The sequence below is a fragment of the Rana temporaria genome, chromosome 3, assembly GCF_905171775.1.
Source record: "Rana temporaria chromosome 3, aRanTem1.1, whole genome shotgun sequence".
Taxonomy (NCBI): domain Eukaryota; kingdom Metazoa; phylum Chordata; class Amphibia; order Anura; family Ranidae; genus Rana; species Rana temporaria.
In genome coordinates this window covers 318,584,537-318,608,362 of record NC_053491.1, presented here as the reverse complement: position 1 = coordinate 318,608,362, position 23,826 = coordinate 318,584,537, and positions in this window count along the sequence as shown.

Here is a 23,826-nt window from a genome sequence, read left to right as displayed (position 1 = left end):
TACGGCCGGCGCGGGAGCGCGCCTCATTTAAATTTTAAACGCCCCCCGGAGAGGAGGACCGCCTTACGACGGCGGCACTTAAGTTACACGGCCTGAAATTTCTAGGTAAGTGCTTTGTGGATCAGGCACTTAGGTAGAAACTTTAAGTCAGTGTAACCTAACTGCTGAAAGTTAAGTTACGCCGCCTGGCTGAGGATTTGGCCCCATATTTCTATCCCACACTCTATAATAAAAAGTTTTAAAATTTCCCCTTAAAATCCCCATCATGTCCAAAAGGCTAACAAGGAGAGGCAGACGCTCACTGGCCACTAAAAGAGGGCAAGCATCCTCTGTGTCTACAGTGAAAAGTGGTGGTCATGGACATGGTGCATCCTCTGCAGGCGGGGCACGCTTGTCCTTTTTTTTCACTGCTAGCTGTGTTATTGAGCCACAACATGCAGAAGAGTTGGTGGAGTGGATAACTAAGCCATCCTCATCCTCCTCATCCTCTGCCACCCACGCTCATACTAATTTACTTTCTACCGCAGCGACCTATTCCATCGGCTGCTTGTCCACAGCTACTCCTTCCTTTGCCCCACCATCATGCACGGAGGTGTCACCTGAATTATTCAATCATAATGTCAGCTGCGTGCTGCTGGAGGATGCGCAGCAATTTGAATGCTCCAATGTTGGTTCACAGGTTGAGGAAGGAAGTAACGTGAGCCTAGAGAGAGGGGACAAGAAACTAGCAGTCATGTTCCCCCAGCTGCAGCATACTGCCAAGTTTGCTCCAGTGATGAGGAGGGAGGGGATGATGAGGTCACTGACTGTACTCGGGTACCTGAGAGAACAGAGTAGGAAAGTGAGGAGGAGGAGGCACAACTCCAATGAGGCAGGATGTCCTCCAGGGCAAAAAACTACGTGGAGGGACCCTTTGGGTCTGGTATGGATTTGAACCACTTTCCTACTAACGCATTGTAAAATGACACCAGCAGGAACACTCCCTCCCTCCTGCAGCCCATCAGAGTACCCAAGTCCATATAATGCAGTCGCTGGCAATGGTTGCTGGAACTTATCAGACCTTGGCACTGAGAACTGAAAAATTGTTTAAAGGCATCGGTCAGCCGGCCACCTTCTCCACCGCTTTTCCTCTGACCGAACAAATTCTCAGAAACACGATGTCCAGCACCAGGAAATGGTAACCTCCCAGGGTCTGGAAATGCATTACACACACTTTTCTTCAAGGCTTCCTGAAGATGTTTCATCCTCTGCTCCCTCTGTGAAGGCAGGATGAGTTCTGCAACCTTACCCTTGTAACATTGATCAAGAAGGGTTGCCAGTCAGTAATGATCCCTCTCTTTAATACCACAAATCCTAGGGTCCTTTTGCAGGCTTTGCAGAATCAGGGAGGCCATGCAGCGTAAGTTTGCAGAGGCATTCGATTCTGAGTCCTCTGGGTCACTAATGATCACACTATCCGTAACTACCTCCTCCCAGCCACATACAACACCCCATATGATGTGTTATTAACACGAAACGTTGGGTCGTCTCCACTGCCGCCTCAAACCATTTTTATCATGCGATTTTAATTCAGGATACATGTGCGTGTACTTGACTTTTTAAATAAATTACATAGTTTGTTACTGGATTACACCATGTGGCTATCTTTCTTCCCTTGCCTTCTCTGAATTACCCGGCTCACTGTGGAGCTCTATGGATCAAAGGCTTTCTCATTATATTGGTATATGTGAACTGACAGCATCTGACTTCCAACCAATGCCCTGGATGTTTATATCGTCTGATCCTGTGTACTATATCTAGTACTATAAGCCTTATCAGACTTGTAGTGATGTATGTCAGCTCAAGTCCATCAGCTCTGTTAAGCCTCCATTTATCCTTATTGGTGGCGGTGATCATTCACACTTGAATATATACATTGGGAGTATCATCAAGATTCGCTCCATTTTTGCACGTGGTGATTTTTTTTATGGACTTTATTGCACGTATTGGACTTTTCTTTCCACTTATTTATGGAATTCCATATAGGAAATTCCATGTGATATATTATTATTTTGTACAGGAACAATCACTGTTTCATATATACATATGTTATTGACCGTAGCGCTACACATTTTTGTTTTCAGCCACATACAACTCCCTGGGTTTCTGGGGACTGAAAACCATCCCCTGAAGACTGTTGTGTGTTATTCTCGAGATCTATGTTGACACAATCCTCCTCCTCCTCCTCTTCTTCCTTTGTGTTTGGCAGACCTACAGGAATGCTATATGGATAAAGGGGGCCATGAGAGAAAAGGAAGTCCTCCTCTTCCTCCCGCTGTCCTGCCTTAAGTGCACTGTCCATGATTTCACAAAGCATATGCTCCAGCAGGAAGACCGGCAGAAATGACCACAGACTTTTCTGGCCTGCCTCAGGAGATCTTGTAATCCTGGGTACCTGGTCAAGAAATGCTGCACCACCAAATTCAGGATGTGTGCCAAACATGGAACATGGGTCAAGTGTCCCTGTCAGAGGGCGGAGAGAAGGTTGGTGCCATTGTCAACTCCTGGCTGAAGTTGGCAAGGCATCAACCAGCTCTGAGCCTGCCCCTGCAAAGATGACAGAATCTCTGCCCCAGTGTGGCTCCTGTCCCCTAGGTAGACCAACTCAAGCACCGGATGACATATTTTTGCCTGACTGCTTGCGTAGCACCTAGGCATGCAGACTGCTTTCACAAACATTTGTCATAAGGAGAACCTCTGACGCGTTTGGGGCCCTGTCAGCCTTCCACTGCTGTGCGAGCAGTGATCTAGCTGCCAGGAGGATATGGGTCACCACCGCCCTGCAATCCACAGGGAAGATTTCTATCCCCAGATGTAGGATCCCCAAGCTGGGACTAGGCCGGGTTAGAATACCAGTGATCCTGGATATGTATTGGAAAATCGAGTGCCAAAAACTAGTTAAGTGCCTGCAGGACCACAACATATGGAACAGATTACCTATCCCACCACAATTTCTCCAGCATAGTGGGGAACTTTGATTCCCAAATTTAGAAATTCTATAGGGGGTGAGGTACCACCGAAGTGCTATTTTCTGGGATAACTCCCAGTGGTTGATGCATCTGGAGGAGGAATAGATTGAGCTGAACGCTTTAGTCCATTGAGCTTCCGTGATTGTTATTCCCAGATCGGACTCCCACTTCCTGAAGGGTTGGGACTTAACAAAGCGCAACTTGCTTTGGAAAAGGTTGTAGAAAAATGAAATACCTTTACGGGGTGTTGGGGAGGTATGATAAAACTTCCACACCTCCCTAGCCATGAATATCCGATAGGGTCCAATTGAGTTCAGGAAGTGGGAGATGCGAACATAGGCATAGTGATCTGGGAAGCCTAAACTAAACTTTTCCTCTAGGGATTTGAAGGAGAGAAGAGCGTCGCCCAGGAACAAGTCCTGAACCACGCTCATCCCCCCCGCCCTCCAGCTGGATAGGGGGAGATCCGGAATTACCAGAGAGAGTGTCTCCAACGGGATGGGGACTTCTATTAACTCAGAAGTGGGAAACTGAACCTCCCTCAGAGCCCTCCAGGCCGCCAAGGAGGCCCGAAGAGTAATCGGGAGGTCCAGCAGACTAAATGGTCTCCAAACATCCGCAAGGAGGAGGAGATCGAGGCTGGCGGACGGACCCAGGGCCCGTTCGATGGACCCCCAGACTGAGTCTTCCTGGGGGGTCATCCAAGTCGTAAGTTGCGTCAAAATGGACGCTCTGTAATAGTCCCTAATGTCTACCAGACCCATACCTCCGGCTCTCCTATGCTTAGTCAGTAGGGGCTTGGAGCATCTGGGACGTCTGGATCCCCAAATGAATCTGGAGAGGAGTGTGTTCAAGGCTTTAAGATATGGGGCTGGTAGAGGGACGGGGAGAGTCCTAAACACGTAGAGTATCTGCGGAGGAAGTAGCATTTTAAATGCCGACAGTCTTCCAGACCAGGACATTTCTACATTAGCAAGTCTGCAAACTTCTTTAGTTAATTTGTCAATTAGGGGTGGGTAGTTGGCACCGGCCAAGTCAGCCGGGTCAGGGGTCAGCTTTAGGCCTAGATAGGAGATATGGGATTTTGCCCAGGAGTAGGGGAAAGTTAATTGAAGTCTTAATTGTAAAGGGGAGGGGATTCCCAGTCCAAGGATAACTGACTTGGTGAAATTGACTTTATAGAATGAGATCTCACTAAACACTTGTAGGGTATCATGAGCATGGCGTAGGGACACTAGGGGGGAAGTTAAAAAAAGGATGATGTCATCCGCAAACAGGTTAATAACGTGTGACCTATGGCGTATCCGAAATCCTTCGATACCTGGGTGGGACCTGATCCTTTCCGCCAATGGCTCCATCAGAAGATTGAAGATCGAGGGGGACAGAGGGCAGCCCTGGCGGGTGCCATTTGATATTGAAAAGGTGTCTGATAGTAGATTGGAGGTATACACCTGGGCGCACGGGGAGGAGTAAAGAGCGAGCACGGCCGAGAGTATCGGCCCCGAGAACCCAAATTTTCCCAGGGTGTTTTTCATATATCCCCAATGTATCCTGTCGAACGCCCTCTCCGCATCCAAAGAGAGCAGCAGAGAAGGCGTCCGACAGGATCTAGCATGCTGCATAACCCCCAGCACCCTCCTTGTAGCATCCGACGCCTGTCTTCCTGGAGTGAAGCCAGATTGGTCAGACTTAACAAGAAAGGGAAGGACAGATAAAATTCTCCGAGCCACTATCTTTGCATATAATTTTACATCGGAATTTAATAAGGAGATTGGCCTGAAGTTGGCAGGGGTGGTGGGATCTTTACCCGGTTTTGGGATAGTAACCACATACGCCTTGAGCATCTCAGGAGGGAAGGAGGCAGAGGACACCGCTTGGGCATATAAGGTCTGTAAAGCTGGAACCAGATCGTCTTGGAACGTTCTATAATAGTCGTTCGGAAGACCGTCGGGTCCCGGGGATTTACCTAGAGGGAGTGAGTTAATAGACTTTCGAATTTCAAGCTCTGAGATAGGGGCATTTAGGGATTCTAGTTGTGATTGAGAAAGGGATGGGAGGTTAACACTGGCTAGAAATGCCTGGATCTTTTCATCGGAGGGTTGTGGAGTGTCAGGGTCATCTCTAAGATTGTACAGGGATGAATAGTAGTCGGCGAAGGAGTTCGCTATGTCTTTAGGGTTAATAATTTTATGCTTGTTAGTCGGATGGATCAGAAAGGGGATCTTAGCTTTAGTTCGGGCTGCTTGGAGCCTTTGGGCTAAAAATTTTCCTGCACGATTACCCGACGAGTAGTGGTTCAATTTCAGCCGTTGTACATGTTTATCATACTGCTCAATGAGAAGGGACCTGAGCTCTGCCCGACACTGTGAAAGAGTCTTTCCTAGTGCCGTATTCGCGTTAGATTTGTTTTGGGCTTCAAGCTTTTTGATGTCATCCAAAAGCTGATTCATTTTAAGTGTCCTCTGCCTTTTCTCCCTCGCACAGATCTGAAGGATCACCCCTCTAACCACCGCCTTATGGGCACACCACAAAGTAGTTGTGTCAGAAACAGACCCCACATTATTTGCAAAGAATTCCGACAGACATTTAGCAATCGTGGCAGCATGAGTAGGCATTTGAAACACTCTTGAATTAGCCCTCCAAATATATGCAGTACTGGGAGTGTGCCCCTCCGCCACCGTTATAGAGACTGGGGCATGGTCAGACCATGTTATGTTGTGGATGGCGGAGGAGGACACTGCCTGCAGAAGCATCTTATCGACTAGTATGAGGTCAATTCTAGAATAGGAATTGTGCCTGGCTGAGTGGAAAGAATAGTCCCGTTCTGTCGGATGGTGGCACCTCCAGACATCAAAGACGTCCTCCGAGTGCAACAGTTGCTGGAGTTGGGGAGGGGATCTCCCTAAGGTGGAGGAGGAGTCCAGGGCATAGTCAACTGTCAGGTTGTGGTCCCCGCATATCACCAGGGACCCTCTTTTCACCGAGGCAATTTTAGCATAGGTCCTTTTCAAAAATCGGAGTTGATGGGAGTTAGGCGCGTAAACATTCGCAATAGTAAAGGGTTTGTTGTTTATTTCACCCACCACAACCAGATATCTCCCCTCAGGATCTGTAAGAACTTGCTGTAAGCTGAAAGTCACCGAGTCCTTTATGGCTACCAAAACACCCTTGTTCTTAGCTGGGGTTGAGGCCAGGAAAATGTGCGGGAAACGTTTGTGTGAGAAACGGGGCGGGTTGACAGTGGAGAAATGGGTCTCCTGCAGACAGAGGACATCAGCCTGGAGGGCCAGAGCCTCTCTCCAGACCGAGGCCCGTTTAGCGGGGTGGTTGAGCCCATTCACATTAAAGGAGACAATCTTGATCGCCATTTAGGGCTAGAAAACGAAATTGGAAATAGTACCTTGGTTTCATCTGTGGAGAGCAGTTCTTCTTGCGGTGTAGCCAGCTTCCAATGGAGAGTAGAGACAGCCTTCCCAGGAGTGCGGGGAGCGTAGGGAAAACAGACAGATCTTTCCGGTGTAGAACAGGGTCCATCGACCAGAAGGAAGGAAAATAAAACAAAAAAGACAAAGTCAAAGCAAAAATAAGCAACATGGAGTTCTCTAAAAAAGCTTGAAAAAGCAAGAACCAGAGGGCAGAACATCTACCCATAATCAAGGGGGATCAAAGGGAACGAATCCAACTGAATACTCCGGATGGAGTGGGAACCTTAAAGTGAGTAATGAGCCACTTCATTCTGCAGAGGGAAGGCATCACGCAGTACGCTTCTTGCCGCTTTTCTTTCTGGACACTGTTTGCCATTGGTAGCGCTGATCAATTTTGGCAGGTGGCATGGGACCTGTAGGTGCCTGAGCTGGGAGGATATCTAGGGACCGGAGCAATGCAAGACCCTCCTCCAGACTTGCGATGGTTGTGTCTTTCCCATCAAGGGTGACAGTAAGCTTCACTGGAAAACCCCATCTGTAGGGAACGTTGTGATTACGCAGGGCTTTGGTAATCGTCACCAATGACCGTCGCTTCTGCATAGTGAATTGCGATAAGTCTGCAAACAGCTGGAGCCCGGCAAACTGTTCCGGAAGTTGTTGAACTTTCCTGAATGAGATCATTAACTGCTCTTTAACTTGGTAAAAATGTATTCTCATCAGGACGTCTCGGGGTACATTTTCAGGCAAAAAACCTGGTTTGGGCAGCCTGTGAATTCTGTCAATCTGTAGCTCCGACTCGGAGACATTAGGGAGGATCTGCTGGAGCAGGTCTTTGGCAAATTTCTGTAGTTGGGTGGGGAGCACTGTTTCAGGAACCCCCCTTAGCTTAACATTGTTGCGCCTTGACCTGTCCTCGAGGTCAGCGACCTTTGCCCTCAGCCAGGCTATTTCAGTATCATGTTCAGAGTGGGCATCAATCAATGAGTTATGGGATGAGGCAAACTCTCCCATTTTTTCTTCCACATGGGTGATTCTTTCCCCCAGCTCACCTACATCTGCTTTAAAGTTTCTCATACACTGGAGCATGTCAGCATGCATGGAGCTCCTGAGGGAGACAAGCATGTCTTTTAAAGTTGTATCAGACACTGCCTTCCCTAAAGTGGGGAAGGCAGTGAAGGGGTCAATCAGCTCCCTCGTGTCCTCCAGGGCCTCAGCCCCCCCGCTCACCTGACTGCAGTTCGCCTCCAGGCGAGGTTTGGATTTGGCAGGGCTCCTATCCACCGGGGTCGATCCTCCTGGGGACTGATGTGTGGTGCCTGGATGCATCTCCTGGCTCGAGGCTGATGATCGGGAGCTGCAGGGAGAGGTAGGAGATGCGTTCCTCAGTCCGGCGCCGGCGCCATCTTGTTTCAGGCCGCGGCCTTTTGGAGGATAAAACTCCTCTAATTTCCAGGGCTGGGACCCCTCTTTTCTTTTGCGGGTCATGCCTCCCGTGTCTCCGGACCCCCCGGCGAGAATGGGGCAAGTGATGGGCGGAAAAACCGCCGCTGTAGCTAAGTTGCAGGTTCCCTTGGACGGAGCTGCGTGTTCACACGTCCATACAGCCGCGCGGTAGCCACGCCCCCCCTTTCACAAACATTTGTGAAAGAATGGATACCTCTCAGGAGCTCAGTGAATTCAAGCGTGGTACCATGATAGGTTGCCACCTGTGCAATAAGTCCATCCATGAAATTTCCTTGCTACTAAATATTCCATGGTCAACTGTTAGTGGTATTATAACAAAGTGGAAGCAACTGGGAACAACAACAACTCAGTCACAAAGTGGTGGGACATGTAAAATGACAGATGTTGAAGCTCACAGTGTGCAGGCATCACTAACTGTCAGCAGAGTCAATAGCTTCAGACCTCCAAACTTTGTGTGGCTTTCAGATTAGCACAATAACAGTGTATAGAGAGCTTCATGGAATGGGTTTCCATGGCGGAGCAGCTGCATCCAAGCCTCACGGCACTAAGTGCAATGCAAAGCAGAGAGCGAGCTGAGGTCCACTCTCTGCTGACATCACAAAGTTGGTCCAGGCTCTGCATCATCACAACCACGGAGTCAGGATCCGCCTAGATCCCTGGACCGACGCCCGGCTTAGCCTCTCAGCGAGCTACTTAGAGCCTGAGCTGGCTGCACCCACCCCTCCACAGCTCAGCGCTCCAATGAGTGAGGAGGGGGCAGAGCAGAGAGCCGCAGACTGACAGTCACCAGCTCTCTGCTCAGGGAACTGTGAGACCCGAATGATCAGTGGTGTTTGATCGCTTGGTTCTTAGTGTAGAGGCAGCCTCAGTTACATACAGCACATCACTGTGTTGAAAACTTCCTGTCCCACAGAAGGAACAAAATATCATTAGGCTGAGCAGCCATTCATAAGCAGCTTTGTATTCTAATCAGAGAAAGCTTTGTATTCATTGATAGAATACAACGCTGCCTATGAATGGCTGAGTGCCGCTCAGCTCAATGCTATTTTGCTCCTGGTGTGAGACAGGAAGGTCTTGTCTCACATCTGGAACACAGCTGAGGCTACATACAGTTTAAACAGCGCACCCAGTGGGCACACATTTTTGTGAAGAAAATAGCTTGTTTGGGCCAGTTTAAAAACTATTTAAAGTGAACGGAAACCTGAACATCAGATTTGAAACAACTCAGGTAAGCTTTGTGAGAACTCAAAGGCCCTCATTGGGAATGCACAATAGCCTTCTGAAAACAGGTACCTGCAAAAGCACCCCTCCACACACACTTCCCACACAGGCGTTCATAAACACTTTGGACAAATGAGCTTCATTTATTATTTTTCACATAAAACAAAAGAAATACAAAATCAAACCGCAGTGGGAATAAATCTGCAAAGCATTGTAAGCTTTTACCTATGAAAATCATATTGCAATTTCCTTTTCTTTTATTTAAGTGTGTTGATGATTTATGTAGATGTGTCAGCTCTGCAGTGTTAGTAAATTTCCCTTTGGTCTTATCATTTTCCTTTCATCCTACAGAGATAGTAATAACGCTTTAATGAAAGCTCCTAGGCCTCCCGGGTACCAAACTAATGCTTTATAATGATTTCATAGAATTCCACTAACTTAGAACCTGCAGTTTTTCTAAAGGGTTATGTAAATCTCTATGTTAAAGCTTTTTTTGCCATCTTCGTAATTACTTTCCAAAGCAGAAACATAAACTTTCACAATTAAAGGCCATTAATTATTAGCAGAATTAACACATGTTTTGTAAAGAGGTCATATGTTTTGAAATCCAGCCATCAGAAAAGACTATTTCTTGAATGCTAGAATATATTTATGTCAGAAATCAATAATATATGCTCTGGTATTCCAATTAATGGACTCGCATCCTGTTCTTTGAAATTTCCAATATAATTTAGTCATTATTTCTTTATTAGGAAAACAGTTGAATGTTTATGAAAACTAAGCAGGGGGGAATGTAATGTAACCACAAAATAGATGCATGTTTTTTTTTGTTTTTTTTGTATAAATGTAAAATGAAATATAATTAAAAACGGAATTGTATGCATAGACTTTATTTCCATTGGTAAATATCCAGATGTGTAGGACCTTACATATTTCCCAGTAGGGTTTTCCCACATCAGTGTATTTTATCTGGGACATTACTGTCTTTTATGCCAGCAAAGTACTCTATATATTTTGCTTTGAATGTGCACGTTTTTGCTGACCACTGCACACAGCAGAATGACTTCTTATAGATTGTCATTGGTATCTAATATTCCATTGCAAGGGAATGTTATATCATTTGGGTAGGTATAACATACATTGCACAAGATGCCTTCTGCTACCTTTTTACCCAGAAGAGGCTGTTCTGTTCCCCTCTCTCATTTGGTTTACTTTGCTACTGAGGCATGATTTCCTCTGACTACAAAGCTGAGCCGTGTCAATTGCCATTCTAATGTCCAATGAGATTTCTTTAGTGGACAGCAAAAACTGGAAGGCAGGTGACAGTTGGTGGAGTTGAGCCATCAAGTCAGGGAAAGCTAGGTTCCAGTAAAAAAGTGAAACTGAATCAGAGGGAAGCATAACAAAAAGGCTTTTCTGACAAAAAAACTAGGTTATATCAGGCATTTTATGATGTGTGCTCTTAGACATGATGTCTAGTTATAAACACTTTAAATGGAGTAAGGTTCAAAATGTGTTGAAATACTGGAGAATAGGAGAAAGAGAAATGGAGAGAATACTGTTGGACACAGAGAGAAAGAATGGGAATACTGAAGGATAGGGTGAGTAGAGCTATAGACAAACCTTTTTTTTTTTTTTTGGATAAAGTATGGAAGGATTATAATCCCTGTCAGATTTTTCTTTTTTTTTCTCATCTATGTACCATTGCAGAGATTTCTATTCACTTCCTATACCATAGCCAAACAGGAAGTGAGAGAAAATCCCTGCAAATTAAGGGCATTCTTTGGTGACCGACCCTCCCCCCCCCCCCCCCCCCCCCCCGTTACCAGAACTAGTGTCCCTATTGGAAGATTTCCCCTCTATTTCTTTTCTGGGGACAACCAAAAATAAAGGCTTTCCTTTTACTTTCACTTTCAATGGAAATGGTAAACAGGATAATAGAGAGGGTTAATCTCCCTAATGGGGTCACAGACAGCAATAAAAACTGACAAGTGTTTAAATCCCTCTCCACTATCCAAAAGAAAAAAGTGCCTTCAGTTATACTTTAACTGTTTTTAATCATTTTATTTTGCTTTTTGTGTAATTAATTTCTCTTACCATTAGGGATTAGGGATGAGCTTCGTGTTCGAGTCGAACGTATATTCGACTCGAACATCGTATGTTGGATCGTTCGTCGAAATACGAACAAAACGGGTCGTTCGCGCCAAATTTGAGTGACGCGCCATTGCCCATAATTCACTGCGGCATTGCTTGCTTATGTTTGGCCAAGCATGCTCTATGACCCGCATGCATGGCCAATCACAGTGCCATCAGTAAAGAGAGCCGTAATTGGCCAAAGCCAGGGTGGCTTTGGCCAATTATGGCTCAGGGCTTTAGTACGCGCCCCACACTATAAAAGGCCGCCTGCAGGGCGGCCTCGTGTAGTGTGTTCCGGCGCTGGTTACTGATCAGACAGAGAGAGAGATTGTCTTTTTTTCTAGCAAGATAGAGCAGGCAGGCTAGTCAGTTAAATTTACAGTGTGTAGAGGATATAATCAGTTTGAGAACATACAGGGAATCAACTGATACCGCCATTTATTTCCTCCTCCTAACTTTCATCTGGTCTAAGTTAAATTTCACCGATGCCAACAATGAAAACATTTCCACATACTCACCCTTCCATATACGCTCCTTCACTTCCGGTTTTAGATGCACACCCAAAGGCCTTTGAAAACACACATATACATCACATTTCAGACATACTCCATCAACCTCGGTGACTCCTTTGTCAGCTGCTTTGTCGTCCGAAGCCTTACCAGCTGTAGTTACTGCAGACTGGTGGGGTCAGAGGGTCCCTTGAGGAGTTCCCAGAATCACACTTAACCTGAGATATCACCTCAGGAATGAAGCTCTCATAAGACCTAGACCTCCTAGTATGTGGGCGACTAGAAGAGGGCCCAGGAAAGACCTGCCTGGGCTCCTGCAATAAGTCTGATAGTTTGTCTTGTAGCCACCCAGGGCCTCTGGCCACAGCTAGAGCTCTAAGCTAGGACAGCATGTTGTCCAAGTCACCAACCTTTTGTTCTTCCTACTAGTGATGTCCAGAAACAAAGAAGAAAACTGTCTGATACTGTGATGAACTCTGACATGATTCCCCCTCCTCTCTACACACTACAGGACATACCCTCTGCCTTAAATTCTTCAACCTGCTAAGCAGACTGCATCATTCTAAATGACCCGCTAATATGCTACCTCTTCTGCAGGCCACAGTCATGCTGGCCCTCCTAGTTCCACTCAGCTCCAGGCCATATACTATGGTTTTACAGCGAACCCACGTTAACCAACAACTAGAGTTTTAAATCTGATTGTTTGTTATGGCAAAGCGGACACTTTTTAATGTATTTTTTTGTAATTTCTTTAGCATTAAAAAGGCAGTTGTTGATCAGATGGTAGATTACCTTGTTTCATGCCTCTCCTAGTGGATACATAGGATGCAGTTTTCAACATGTCTAATAGTAGCTTCTTTTAAAAGCTGGAAGTACAGAAACATAGAGAAGGCAAAAAATGAAATCTATATATTCACTTTGTTTTTTGCTATAAGTTTACAGTTGGGAACAGTACCAAAACTGTTTCAATGTTTGTATCTTGTTGACTATTCTGGTTATGGGAAATCTTTCTGCATTTATTTCTGAGTTTGTAAATCTAGAGGTACCACTCAGCATACCTACGTTGACTTTTACTTCTCCACCACCACCAATAGCAACTCTTAGGCCTCGTACAGACGAGGGGACAGTCCGCTGAAAACGGTCCGCCGGACCGTTTTCAGCGGACATGTCCCCTCGGAGATTTCTGTCTGATGGTTGTACACACCATCAAACAGAAATCCGTGCAGACAGACAGCGCGGTGACGTGTCCGCGCCGTCGCCGCGACGATGACGCAGCGACGTGCGCGACGCTGAAGGTCAATGCTTCCACGCATGCGTCAAAGTGATTCGACGCATGCGAGGGATGGCGGCCGCTCGGACATGTACGGTGAGTCTGTACAGACGACCGAACATGTCCGATGGACAGGATTCCAGCGGACATGTTTCTTAGCATGCTAAGAAACATGTGTCCGCTCAAAAACGGTCGGGTGGACAAATGTCTGCCGGAAACCTGTCCGGTCTGCCGTACACATAACCGAACATGTCTGCTGAAACTGGTCAGCGGACCAGTTTCAGCAGACATGTTCGGTCGTCTGTACAAGGCCTTATACATAGCTTTATTTTATTTTATGGGAATGGCAGTTTCAGCCCAAACTAAAATAATTACAAGAAATTCAACCTAGGTGCCTCTGAAACCAGAGTTATGATAATATTTGAATATGATATATGCCTATAATTAACAACTTTGGAATGGCAAAACTGCACAACTACTTAGCTATGCTGGATGTTGACAATTTATCTAAGTTATTAGCTGGACAGAATGGAGAAGTAATCTCAAGGAAGCGCTTTGGATTTTTTCAAAGAACGAGACATCTCATCTTTGGTTCTTTCTCATAATTAAGATTAAACCCTATGTGTACATATCAAGAGGTATGGGAGCGTTGTCAGTTCCCGACTTCAATAAACATTATTGCTGTCTCGTACAATCACTGTTTTAGATATATTGTATGCTCCGGAATTTAATTTGTTTGTTTTATCTTGACATTAAGTGCCTTAGTTCTGAACAGTTCTTAGTAAATTATTTGCATGGTTGAAAGTAAAGGATATTGCAAAGTACTCGAGGGGCTGCTTATCAAAAAGAGCTTATTAAGCTTTTATTGTTTTAATCCGTTTATTATTACTTTTTTTTCTCGAAGAATTTAGTTTTAAAGGTAATTTAAACCTCATACAGGCCCTTGTGAGTTTTTCTTTTTTTTTTTACAGGAGGGCAGTTGCCAGATTTTGTATGGAATTGCTTTTCATATTTGAATGCAAAGAATGAATAACTGGAGAAATATGAAAAAGGATTTCCAAGAAAAATGAAGATTTCCCTGCAGTCCAGTCCTGTGATTGCACTTTCAAAGTTGCTTTTTAAACAACAGGACCCACGTATCGTCAGTCATGCAGTATTTTTCCTGGATAAGCTACAATACCAGATTCCACATTTAGGACCTACAGTTGGTGATTTGTGGAAATTTCAGTTTGGAGCCAGTATAAAATGTGAAAGCTGTTTGAGTAAGTGTGGAAATGTCTCTTTAATATCTCAGAACATAATTACATCCCTATTAGAAGCTTCTATTGAATCATTTATCCTCTCAGATCATGCTCCACCAAGTTGCACAATAGAATCGGGGAAGGCAGATACCAAAAATGGCACTGGAAGATTAATGAGACCCTGTTAAAAGAGAGTGAATATGAGGAAAAGCTAAGGTTAGAATTGGAGTCCTTCTTTGCACTAAATGACACAGGAGAAACAACCCCCTTCTGTCTGTGGGAAACGCATAAGTGTGTTAAGAGAGGCATTTTCATTTCAACGGGGGCACATAAGAAGCGGAAACTCAATGAACAGATAGACGCTTAAAGGAGTTGTAAAGGAAAACATTTTTTTGCCTAAAATTAATGTCTGCAAGGTAGACAGACAGAACAATGTAATGATTCTGTTAAAAAACGAGTAAATACCTATTAAATTCCTTCATCTATATCACCTCCAGAATTCTAGTTTCTGTTCTCTCATTCACTTCCTGGTTTGCATCGATCGTTCATGTAAGAACTACATTTCCCAGTATGAATTGCGGCACGCCCATTAATTTACACCTCCTTGAAGTCTCTAACACGTAGAGAGCGTCCTGCCACACAGATGTAGTTCCCAGGAGGGGGTGAGCACGTTACTGACCACCGCAGTTAAGCCTCCCTTCACGGTGGTCAGTAAAATCAGACAAGCAGGAAGTGAACAGAACAGAGAAGAAATAGAGCAACTACTGGGAAGTGGCCAGGGAATATATTAGAGAAACAGATATACCAAAGCTGATGGATGAAATAGCTAGAGAGTTGGATGAACCAATTACAACAAAAGAGTTCATGGGAGCAATAAAACTCTTGAAACTGGGTAAGGCGCCGGGCCCAGATGGGTATACCTTGTGTTATTACAGAATGTTTGGTGAGAAATTGGCTGCAAGATTCATAGCAGCTTACAACTCATTGCACGAAAGAAAGGAAATACCGACTGAGACATTATTAGCACAATTTAGATGGAAAGACTCTCACATAAGCTACTTAGGGACTAAAATATCGAAGAACTTAAATAAACTATTCAAACTTAACTACTACTACCCATTGGCGAGTCGGATTAAACTAGATTTCTTGATGGGATAAAGAAATCTTTACATGGTTTGGGCGGACAAACAGCATAAAGATGAATGTATTACCGAGACTTCTGTATTTAATACAGACCCTACCAATTAAGATCCCCCAAGTTTTCTAAGAGATCTTAGGTCAAGGTTTTTGAAGTTTATGTGGGCGGGGAAAACCGGCAAGAGTATGAAGAACTATTCTGTCATTGCCCAAAAGAGAAGGAGGGATTGGGTTCCCGGACCCAGTAAAATATCAGGAAGCGTCTCACTTAGTTAGAGTAGTAGAGTGGTGTGGGCTTAATAAGAAACTCTGGATAAAAATGGAACAGGCGACGGTGGACATACCTCTGGAAGGCCTGGTCAGGATTCCGGAAGCCAAAATGCCACCAGAAATAAAGAAACATCCGATGATAGGCGCTATACAAATAACTAAAAAGATAAAAAAAAAACAACTATGTCGATATACCCGAGCCCGATGACCACGATCCTAGGTACCATAGCATTTCAGCCAGGTCTGACAGATCAAAGGTTTAATGCTCTACAACAAAGGGGTATTAGTAGGATTGTCCATTTTTCAAGAGACAACCAACTAATGACAAAAAGAGAGATTAAAAGAGAGGTAGCACCAGAATTCAACTTTTTGCGGTTGGTGCAACTAGAAGCTTTTATTCGAACAAAGGCAAATAAACACACAGAAGTCAGAACATTGTCAGGATTCAAGCAGATATGCCTGAAGGGGAATCCCCTGAGACATTCGCTGTCATATTTCTGTGCCATATTAATCAATTTAGAAACACCAAAAGAACTTACTTTCCTTCAGGCATGGGAGAGGGATTTGGTGATGACATTCTCCCAAGAACAGAGGGATAGGATCCTGGTATTTGCCCATAAGGCATCAGTAGCGAGCAGATGCCAAGAGGGAGGGTACAAAATTGTAACTAGATGGTACAGAACACCAACTGTACTACATCAAATATACCCCCAGACGACAGATGTTTACTGGAGGTGTTACGAGGCGGAGGGTACATTATTACAAATTTTTTGAGACTGCGAGAAAATCAAGGAGTTTTGGAGAATGGTGATGGAAACTACTTAAACAGTAACAGGAGTGTCTCTAGAAGACAGACCGGCAGCCATTCTATTACTCGACATCCCCATATCAGTAGAAAAATACAAAAAATCATTGCTGAGACACCTTCTTATAGCCACAAGGGCGTGTATCCCTGTCCTGTGGAAAAAGGAGAGCCCCCAGCACAGTGGTTTGCCAGGATTGCAGAAATCCAACAAATGGAGAATCTTACCATGGCAATGAAAGTTCAAGATGGGAGGTACTGGACAATATGGCCCCCCTACCTGAAGTACAGGGATGAGATAAGAGAGGAAAGTTGAGAAAGGAGGGATCGAATCGGGAGGGGAGAGGGAGGAAGGAGGGGTATGAGGAGGAAGGAGTCTAACTATTTCCATCCTCCTCCCCCTTTTTTGGGGGGGAGGGTATTATTGAGAAAGGAAGTGGAGGTAATAGAAGGAAAAGAGAATTCACATTTAACTAATTAATCGTTTGGGAGATAAGAGAATATAAGATGATAACACTTAGGCTGGTATAATAAGATTGTGAAAAATTGTAATGTGAAATCTGTGAAAAATAAAGAATTTAAAAAATTTTTCTCTTTTTATGTCCTCTGAGAGTTATCCAAGGATCTATAGTTCTCTGTCAATTAAAATTTCCTTTCTCATAGTAATTTAAGTGATTGTAATGCCTCGTACACATGGCTGGACTTTCCGAGAAAAAAAGTCAGACAGGCTTTTTTTCCTCAGAAAGTCCAGCCGTGTGTAGACTCCATTGGGATTTTTTTGTCAGAAGTCTAATGGACCTTACATAGAGAACCTGTTCTCTATCTTTCTGTCGGACTTCCGACAGACTCACGGCAGACTTTTGCATGGTCAAAAGTCCGACCGTGTGTACGAGGCATTAAGGATACATTTTTTGAAATAACAAACATGTTATACTTACCTGCTCTGTGGTTTTGCACAGAGCAGCCCTGATGCCCTTATTTTTGGCTCCTCACCCCTTCTGAGTGCCCATAATATCAAGTCTCTCAAGCCAGACTCCTGTGAATGGACATCGTCCATTTACACACAGAGCACAACTTGACCTCCCCACACACACTCTATCTCTCCAAATTGGCTCACTGGTTGTGATTGACATCAGTAGGAGACAATGGCTCCTGCTGCTGTGTGAGCCAATGAGGTGAAGGAGACCCAGGAGAGCCGATGCTATCATGCACATCACTTGATCGAGATGGGGCTCAGGTAAGTATAAGGGGGGCTGGGGGAGGAGCTGCACTCAGAATATTTTTACCTCAATGCATAGAATACATTAAAGTAAACAAAATCCTCCTTTAGAACCACTTTAAGCTATCTGCAACATTTTCATAATGCAGACATAGGGATTCATTCACAGCACCTGCGTTCTTTGCAGTTCCACAGATAAAAAAGTAAACCATGCAGAAAAATTATATACACGTGAAATAATAAAGAAACCTCCCAGCGAGCATGACAGTGACAAAATGATCCACCCAGCGACCTGAACTCACCACTTCTTTGACCTCATATAGCATTTGCCTGATGTTGTTCAAGTGTAAATAAAGGATAGGGTCAAGAGATAGATTATGTGAGTGAATGAATGACTTCCTCTCGAGCAACAGTCACTCACAATCCCATCAAAATTTGAAAAGAATAAAAAAGAAGTTGGCATATATTAGGGGAGGTAAATTCCTCTCCGAATATAGGGATTTTTTGATGTGAGATGTGTTGCTCTTGGTATCAAAGGTAGGCGCACAAAACACAAGGTTTAAAGTAGTATCAAAAATAATTTAATCATGTAAATATAAATATAAAATATCATATTTCATACAGTCATTAACACAATGAGAAATATATATATGGTCAGAACCACAATTACATGAAAAACAAGGTATAGGGGAGATTGGTTATTTTAAAGAAGATTAATGCGAATTTTGCCAACTAGTTTCGCACTATGTGTGCTTCATCAGGGCTTGCATAATGTTCCTGTTCCTTTAATGCATGTAGCGGTCTGTGTATGACATAAAGATTCATCATTAATACAGATATAGTACAATAATTTAATATGTTTTATTTTAAACATTTGAAAAAATGTGTGTGTTTTTAACACATATATATAGAGGGGAATATATAGTGCGCTTACCATTTCCGTTAAAAAGAGCTCCGAGAACTGGGCAGAAAAGCCTGCCTAGGAATCAGCAAAGAGGCACTGGATGCAATCAGGAGATTAGTTATTCCACTTATAATCAGTGGAAGCCAGATCCACTTGATTTTAGCAGGTGCGGACAATGAAATGTTTATGAGGATTTCCTCCCATAGAGAAGGAGAAGATACAGATGACAAAAATTTGTATCTATATTCTTCCTAAAAGCAAGCAAAAAGATAAAGGTAATAATAGAGAATATTGAAAAAAATGTCTATAAATATATATTGTGTAGATAAATTGTTTATGCATTTAATAATAATGGAAAAGAAAATATCTAATGAAAGCTCAATGGAGATGTTTACCTCTATAGTAGCAAGGTTAAACTTAGTGCTGCCAGATGGATCCACAGAGGTTCCCAATAGGTTCCCACAAAATTCTATAGATAAAAAATAAGTATATATATATATATGTAGATATATCAGAGACTAATGATTATCCCATATATAAATAATAGGACACAGTGCCTGTAACTATTATCATAGTAGGGCAACTGTCTATATATATATATGAAAAATAGATAGAGAAATAAACAAGAATTTTTACCTTAAATGGTGATAGAAAAAGAAAATTATGTAGTACAGTGATGTTTCCTGTTGTAATTAGGGGATATAATGCCTCCGTTGAATTACACTTCAGGGTAGTATTAGTAGAGTGGTTCAAAGACAATACCACATATTACCACATAGGTTCTAAAACAAAATGAACAGGAAAAGAATTTAATATTTAGGAATGGTGCATGTGGCTAGATAGCCTAAGTAGGGCATTGATTCATTGAATCAAGGAGTAATTACCTTTGCTGAATAGTAACAGCATAAAGACGAGTGAAGTCCGTATGCTGGCGTCTCGCATAAAGTAGTATGGTCCTTCCTTCAGCCGTCCAAGCCAGCGTCTGACATATCCATCGTCAGCGCTGACTTAAATAGCTACATTTCCACCGGAGGTGAAAAGAGTCAAAACTGACCCCTGGCGTCACCTCCGGTTCACGTGTCCCAAGACAAATGCGCACGCAGATAATGCGCTCCAGCGTGATGACGTATGCTGGAGCGCATAAAGAAGAGACATGAAATCACTGTCTCTTAACAGCCAAAAGATGAACAGTTGGCTGGATGTGCGTGCGCGTCCCATCTGATATTGCTGATGGGACACAGAGGCGTCTGAGAAGTCGCGCCCCCTGTGTTGGGACATGTGATTGGCCGCATCACGCTTAGTGAAAAGTTCAACCTCCCCCTGCATCCAGAAGCCCACTGCGTAATAAAACATACAGCTCAGAGTTCAAAAAACGGAAATAATAATTTGATATAAAAAAAATAAATAAAATATATACCCAATTAGACATATATATAACTCCGGAGAAACAGGCCAGAGTTTGTTTCTTAATTTTTACAAAAATTGAATAAACATCCAATAAGGGTTCATTTTTACATTGTCTACCTAGAGGAGAAGATTGATAGAGGCAGTGTCCATAATAATCGCGATTATTAGAGATTTTAATACTGTTCAGCTATTTTATCTTATCATATAGCTGGACAGAGCAAGAGAGATAATCAACAATGGATGCAAAATAAATCGACAACAGATAGAAAAAAATATCAAATAAAACAAAACCAAGCATAACACCATAAATGTAAAAATACAGCAAGTACAGAGATTATACATATATGAGTTAGACGCAAGGGGCGGAGCAATAAAACCATTACAGTAGATAAGAAGTTATATATCTCTCGGAGGATCCTTCTGAGTATACAGTATGCAGACGCAATGTAAAGGCAAACCTGCCAGTGACCTATATATAGTAACTCAAAATAGATTATATATGCAGGGTCTTTAAATGACATCTCTGTGATTCAAAACAAGTGACAACCAGTTGTCATGTAAGCAAAAAATAATAAACAGCTCATAGGCTTTACTTATAAGAAAGGTTTGAATGACAGCGACGTATTAAGCCCTGGTGAATATGTGGCTCGCTGGTCAAAAATCCAACGAGCCTCGCGTTGGAGGATTTTTTTGTCAAAATCCCCACCTCTTTCTGGTAGGGGGATGACTTCCAAAGCGAAGAAAGAGATAAATGAAGGGTCATAGCTATGGTGCAAGCCTACATGTTTGCAAATAGGAGTATAGAGCAATCCCGCGTCTAGGTAGTAAAGATGGTCTTTAATTCTTCTCGCAAAGGTTCTCTTTGTCTTTCCTATATAGAATGCGCCGCAGCGACATTTAGCAAGATATACAATGCCTATGGTTGTACAATTAGCATGCCTCTTGGACTTAAGGAAACCTCCTCTAGGGAGGGAACAGCCATCTCCTTCCTCAATCCAAGGGCAGACATCACATTGACCGCACTTATACGTGCCTGGTGTCTCAGGTTCCTGAGAATCCGGAGCATCAGGTACCAGATGGCTATGTGTAAGGCCGTCCTTAATGGATCTACATTTCCTATAAACAATTTCAGGTCTCTGAGAAATGTATTTTGAGATAATGGGGTCTTCGGCAAGAAAGTGCCAATTATGACTAACCAATTGGCGAAAGATGTTTTGATCAGAGCTAAATGTGGTTATGAGTTTGGTTGTCGGATTGTGCTCTTTTTCCCTCTGCTTAAATAATAATGCATCTCTGGTATTTGTCTTAGATTTTATATATGCTTGTTTCAGAACCTTTTTACTATATCCTCTCAGTAGAAGTCGTGAATAAAGGGCAGATGCCTCTTTTTCAAAATCCTCCTCCTTTGCACAATTACGCCGAAGTCTTAGGTACTGACTGTAAGGAATGCTTCGCACCAAGGATCTTGGATGCGAGCTAGAGTAGTGAAGAATAGTATTTCCTGCTGTTTCCTTTCTATACAGATTAGTGTAAAGGGTACCATCATCATTTATTGAGATTGTTAAATCGAGAAAGGGGATGCTTTTTGTATCTGACTGGACAGTAAATTTTAGGTTGTAATCGTTAATGGATAAGTATTCCATAAATTTACCTAATAAGTCCGCGCCACCAGTCCAGACGACTAAAACATCATCGATATACCTCCGCCACAGTAGGATGTGGCGGAGGTATATCGTGGCGGAGTCATCCGAAAAGACGGCTCTTTCCCACCCCCCCAGGTACAGGGTGGCATACGATGGGGCACAGGAGGTCCCCATCGCCACACCCTGCACCTGGAGGTAGGTTGAGCCATTGAAAACAAAGACATTGTTAGTCAGTATATGTTCCAATAGAGTTGTAACGAAATTACACAATTTCCAATTATTGTGATCTTGCTCACGCAAAAATTGGGAAACAACTTGGATCCCCTTTGTATGTGGGATACTGGAGTAAAGGGCCTCTACGTCTATTGCTGCCAAAATTGATCCTGCGGGTACGCTCATACCTTCCACTATTTTAAGGAGTTCCAATGTATCTTTAAGATATGATGGCAATGCCATTACATGAGGTCTCAATTGCATATCGACATACTTACTTGCAGTTTCCGTATGGCTGCCTATACCTGAGATAATAGGGCGGCCAGGTGGAACCCTGATGTCCTTATGTATTTTTGGCAGTGAATAAAACGTGGGAGTTATTGGCCATTTAATCTCTAAATATTCCCTAAGGTCTTGATCAATCAGACCTTGTTGAAATGCTAACGAGATCAGGGAAATATAACTAGATCTGGCTTTTGGAACATCATCTTCCGATATTGTCCGATACCAGTTACCATTGCATAAGATTTTGTCACACATTCTGATATACTGAGTCTTGGTCATTACAACTACATTACCCCCTTTATCAGAAGGTTTTATCACCAAATCACTGTTACTAGTGAGTTGGGTAAGTGCTTGTTGTTGCTGTCTTGATAGATTGTTGTCAGAGATCTTAGGGATTACTAGATTTTCAATTTGTTTCCTTGTTTGCTTAAGGAAGGCCCATACTGCTGGGGAAGTTTGTAGATTAGGGAATCTTTGTGATTTTTTCTTAAATTTACATGGTTCTGAGATCGGTTCTACCTCTAGTTCAGCTTCATCAGAGAGATCAATTAGATCTTCCGAACTCTCGTTTTCATCCAACAGTTGGATTAGGATTTTTAGCGCCCTAAAGTCTTGTACTTTGAAGTCTTTGTATAGTTCCTCTTCCCTAGAGGCTATACGTCCCCTATCGGTGTCAAACATAAATTTATATGTAAGGTTTCTAGCAAACAAATGTAGATCTTTAATTAAAGTAAATTTATCCACTTTTTGTGAGGGGCAGAAACTGAGACCCAGTCTTAGCACCTCAATCTCAGTGGGGGAAAGATTGTATGTTGAAAGGTTTACAATGTCTAGTCCTGAGTCAGCTGTATCTGTTTTACTACAAAAGGATCCATTTTTCCCAGTTTCATTGTCGGTAGTGGTGTGGACGGGATTAGGCAAGGTCCTAAAGGGATATTACCTAGGTTGGTTTGTCTATTACTAGTTTTGGGAATAGCTCCCTGTTCTTTTTGACTTATAGTTTCCCTTTCATTAGAGAACATTACCAAAGGAGTGTTACCCACCACCAGGTCACCACTTGTGTCTATTCCCAACTCTTGGTTCTTTATGGGTTGGTCAGTGGGAACCTGAGGAGAGACCATGCGTTTTTTGAGTGTCCCCCCTTGTGCATTATGCCCACCACCGTTACCGCGTTTGGGTGCACGTCCTCGTCCTGCTGGTCCTCGAAAGGGTTTTGGGATGGTTCTCTGTGAAGAAATAGAAGAGGATGAAGCTGATACATCTGAGTCGGATTTATATGCAGTCGGTTCATATTGATTATTACGTCTAAAGGTTTTCTTTCCCTTCTGATTAGGATTGTGATGCCACTTGTATGCATAACCTCCTGCGAATGCTAGTTGATCCTTATAGAACTTTTGATCCTTCCTCATAATTACGTTCTTATTGTAGTTTTCTAAATGCTGTATCAAATCTGATTCCTTTTTCTGATATTCACTATTAGAGGTTAAGTGATTGCTTGAACTACGCAAGTTTTCAATCTCCCTATCCAATTCTGCAAGATCAATAATGTGTTTGTCCCTCAGCATTATCATCATGTTAGAAGAACATGTATTCAAATTTTCCTCCCATTTGTCTTTTAGTGCTGATTCAGTCACTTCAAACGTGGGGAAAATTTGCACTCTCAATCCTTGAG